The sequence below is a fragment of the Penaeus monodon genome, unplaced genomic scaffold (genome assembly GCF_015228065.2).
Source record: "Penaeus monodon isolate SGIC_2016 unplaced genomic scaffold, NSTDA_Pmon_1 PmonScaffold_127, whole genome shotgun sequence".
In the NCBI taxonomy this organism is placed as follows: domain Eukaryota; kingdom Metazoa; phylum Arthropoda; class Malacostraca; order Decapoda; family Penaeidae; genus Penaeus; species Penaeus monodon.
Genome location: NW_023641600.1, coordinates 86,766 through 91,765, shown reverse-complemented (window position 1 = coordinate 91,765; position 5,000 = coordinate 86,766).

The following is a 5,000-nucleotide window of genomic DNA, read 5'->3' as shown; positions in this document are numbered from 1 at the left end:
GCATGGACCTGGCTTGAAGTACCAACCATCTCTGATAGATATGAGAGTAGATAAGGGAAACGACAACGGCAATCCGCAAGGATTTACTTGAACCAGTTGTCGTCACACAGATAGGAAATAATGTAAAATCATGTACGAGTCACTTGTCGCAACTGACAAAATCGCGGGCTAAAGAGATACATCATAGATCTTACGCCTGCAACTACGACAACAACAAACCCTATTAATGAAAAGGTTTCAGTGTCTTTTGCTCTGTGTGGATGAGTGAGTGAGTATGTGCATGTGTGTGTGTGTGTGAGCGACAGCGAGTGTGAATGACAGCGAAATTGGGAGTGACCTCACACAGAGAATGAATCACAAACACGAAGATTAACGTTCAATATTACAAAACTGAGATAAATTAGCAATGCTAGCTATATAAGATTATTTCAACTACCACATTGAATTCAACATTTAATGATATGCGACAGAATGTACGCATTAATGAATGGTGATGTGAAAAAATATTCGCAAGCTTTTTAGCTAGCAAAACTTCTCGGAGTCAGAAAATATGAACTGCCGAGGTAGCCATGTCAAGCTATGCATGTTAGACTTCATCGATGGGGGGATCCTTTACCCAAAATGCCGTACATTGAAGCAAATTGAGCCAGGAAAATCTATAAATAAGCTGCTCTCTTCTGCGTATCTGTGATGGGCGCTTGTGACATTCCCCGTGGATATCTACGAATCACATGATCACTTGGAAATTACCCAAAACATGCAAGTGATTTCAAGAGGGTGAGAAGGGTGTGATTAATAAGGGAATAGTGATTCTAGCTAAAACCCTAGTCCTACATTAATTAAAGGACGTAACTGCTGGTCACACCAACTCGAAAGTTGCCGATTGAACAAATAACTTCGGTTTTATCTGTACTAACTATCGAATGTCAGAGCGTAGATTTATTAGGCGATTTACGTAACCCTGGGGTATATCGGACAATCCTGTACACTATGATATAGGGGGAGATCCTGTGCTATATTCAAAATAATAAATTTATATAAAATCCTGTTACAAGCTCCGTTCTAGCGACGATAAGACGTGTCACCAATTTAGCAATGTAATGGTGCTACGGTTAATCCCCAAGGTGTCAACAAAACAATAACAACCAAATTATGGGAAAAACGAGCATTCCTCTCTTGAGCCTTTCCACATCCCAACTGAATGGAAGGGAGAAAGTGTGGACAGGTCGGGGTGAGGGGAGGAACGAGATAAAATTAAATGATAATTATGATAAGATAAAATCATGAACGCATTGAATTCGTTGCAGTTGAAACAACAAAAAATTCTAATCAACTACTAGAAATTAATTAACTACTTAACTAATGAACAATATTGATGTTTGTTGACCACATACCGTGATCACATGGTAATGTGATCTGAGGTCAGAAAAATAGTGAGAACTTGCCATTTGTGGGTTGTGATAATGAAGCGAGTTGTGATAATGAAGTGAGTTGTGATACTTATGGGAGTTGTGAGTGCCATATTGTGATGCCGCTATATACGGGATATGATGACAATATTATCGTACCTATATTATGATAATTATATGATTAATTACATATATACTGCCTTTTGTGTGATATGTTACACCATGTGAAATATAGAAGATTATGTTTAGTTTATATTGCTGTGTAGCATATCGCCTATGTAAAAGAGTGAGGTTCTCTGTACAATTTGTAGAGTACAATATTTTATTTGGTCTCTGTAGTCACACGTCTGGCAGTAACACTCTCGGGCAGAAGCTGAGGCGTGGGGCACAGGACTATGAAGAACTCCCTTTTATTTTTGTCAGAGCTGATCTCCAATGAACCACCTTTAGTTTTAATTGGTGTGTTCTTCTCCCTCAAGCATCGTAGAGAAACACCAAACAAACATATATATGAACACAACACAGTGAGTATGCAAACATGGCGCAGTGATCCAGTTATTCAGTTCTGACGCCAGCCTCGTGCCCCGTTCCCCCCTCGTGGCCTGTCGCCTGCCCGTGCCTCCTCCACCCTCCTGGCCGCTCAGTAAACAACCCGCTCAGGAGTGATTTTCATTAGTGCAGTGAATTGTGGTGCTATAGTGAAGTGTAGTGTTGTGCTGTGGCTATAGTGTTTAGTGCAGTGCTATATTTAGCAGGATAAAGGAGCCGAATCGAAGCATATTGAAGATTGAAGATTGTAGGAGCGAGATACATCTCTACACTCTCTGCGACGCTTCGTGAGCGACTGATTCTCTCGCGTCGCAGCTCGCCTACCCGCACGTGCCCGGCGTGACGTCACGGCACTGCCACGCACACACACTCACTCCGGATTTGCGCCGAATTTGCTGTATTATCTTCACACCCTTACCACGGTACCATGGGTAAAGGAAAGAAACCGCAAGAGGCCAGTAAGAGCGACCCTGAGAAACCAGACTCTAGCCTTGAAGAGTCTGAAGGAGCCAGTGCCAGCATCCCACCTCCCACAGATATTACTACATTGCTCCAGTGGATAATACAGAGGGATGAAAAGAGGGAAGAAGCACGTCGGAAGGAGGAGGAAGATCGTCGGAAGGAAGAAGAAGCCCGTCGGAAGGAAGAAGAAGCCCGTCGGAAGGATGAGGAAGCTGCCCGTTTTCAGGAGCTGATATTTCGCCTCACTCCCCAGCAGCCCGTAGATTCAACTGCGAGTTCGCCGGTGAGCAATTCTGCTGCGTCCAACGCTTCTCACACTCCGCCGACCCTGAAGGCAACAATACAACCTTCGAAAATATTACCAGCAGATGCGAGTCCCCAACATTTCCGGGAATGGAAGCGCGAATGTCGTGGACAGATACGCATTATTCGTAAACAACGCGAGGCAGAGCAGACGCACCATCCGGTCGCAACATCAAAAAATAGAACAATACGGCGAAGATGAGGGCGAAATCCAGAAAAAATGGTCAGATGAAAAGATGGTAAACAGGAAGATGACCCATGGTGTCAAACTGAGCGCGTGGTTCACGCCATGACTAACAGAAGCTTCTAGAAGCCACGAATACGAAAACAACTAGTTGGAGGCGATCACTAGATATATCACAATATTCAAGTCGGGTATCAAGAAAATAACACGGAAGGCAGATAGACAAAAGTTAAAGTGATAAATACAGTGTTGAAAATTTGCCGGGACATAGGAAAGTCCTGACACAGATAGTTTTCGAATAAGTGAAGAGCAATTATAATTATATTCATGATAACTGCTAAGGGCGTGACAGGAAGGGCTCCCATAGCGGGGATAAAAGACGGGTCGAGACAGACCAACGGAGGAGTAGGAGTTTGGAGTTGGTCTTGAAAGTCATCCCTGGTAGCACCTTGCAGCCATGTCACTTTGGTGGCATTTTTGGGTAGCCCTATTGAAGCAGTTGAAATGTTTCTTGTTTAAGGGGGAACATGGTGGACGGGAATGTGCTATGGAAAATGTGTATTAAGTAGTTTATAAGTATTTCTTGATTGATGTATGACTATATAAAGGACCAAGAATTGTATTTGACTAAGTTCATTTTAGAAGTAATAATTATATAATGGAATAATTATAGATTTGATTGTCAAGTTTGAAGAATGATATAATTGAAGACATATAGATTTGAATTCTAAGTGTACTGATATATTGAGTTAGCATAGAGAATAAGGAATTAATGATTTACTTTTACGAGATCTCAGCTCTACGGAAGTGTGACTTAACAGTGATGATGATTGTTAATTTCCGGTAGAGCGTAAGAATAAGTTTGTGTTTTGTATGTAATCATTAAGTATTTCCTAGAATAAGTTTGCTTGAGTTAATTGCGGCTTAGCAATATTAATTCAGTATTATGATTGCTTGATTAAGCACAAGACATTTTATGTCCATTTTCAGAATGTACTCACTTACTTTTGATGGAGATAATCTTGAGTTTAAGTTAGTAATTGTGTAAAGACATTAACTTAGTATTTTAAATTGCTTGGTATAAGTAATTCATCTTGCCTAAATATAATTCTCACTAATTTCTATATTTCAATTTGCTTACAAATATTTTTATGATTTCAATCATTGTATGTGAAGAAAGTAATTCTTTTATTAACTACTTACATCTATTTTATATATAATACTTTACAGTTAATAAATTAGTTGTAGATTCTCTAATAAGTTGTGAACTTTCCTTTACATTTGTCTAAACAAATTAATACAAGTTGAAAGAGTAAGATCTGTGAGAGAAATATGACTAGTATGAACTATTAAGATTATATCAGATATTGAGGAGATAATATATTATGTTGATGCAAAGAGGCAACAACACGAATGGTCCGATTATGCTGTCATGGTGGATCTCCTCAGTCTGCCATCATCAAAGCAGCATATACAGCTACGCATGTGCCTTACACCTGAGATGCGACGGGTGCTGGAGCACAAGTTAAACGTGCCCGCAGACCCAACATGCTCAGTAGATGATGTACTGACAAAGCTCGAGGAGCATATAAAAAATGCCAGTAATGAGGCGCTGCGACGGAAGGCCTTCTCCGAGTGCAAGCGAGCAGACGGCGAGTGCTTCGATGACTTTTGGATACAGCTGAAAATCTTGTCACAGGAGATAGACCTTTGCAAGGCTCAGGACCATACATGCTGTGAGCAGTGGATGAAACACGGCATACTAATGGGTATATGTGATGAGGAACTTACCCAGAAGCTCTTTCAGATGGACTGTTCAGCGACATTGCAAGATGTTTTGGAGAAATGCAGGTCTCATGAATCAGCAAAGACAGCATCATCTGCTTTGAGGGACACAGTTTCATCACGCGCTGTTTCTCAATATAAAAGAAATAAAAAGGCTGCCCTGAAGCTGAAGTCTAAGATGAGACCTAGCTCACCTATGCCTAGTAAGTCTGCACTGCTTTGGTCGTCACCATGGAAAAGGTCTATGCAGAGCCATACTTCCCATGTCGTGCTTGTGGCAAGAAAGGCCATTGAATTCTACTGCAAGT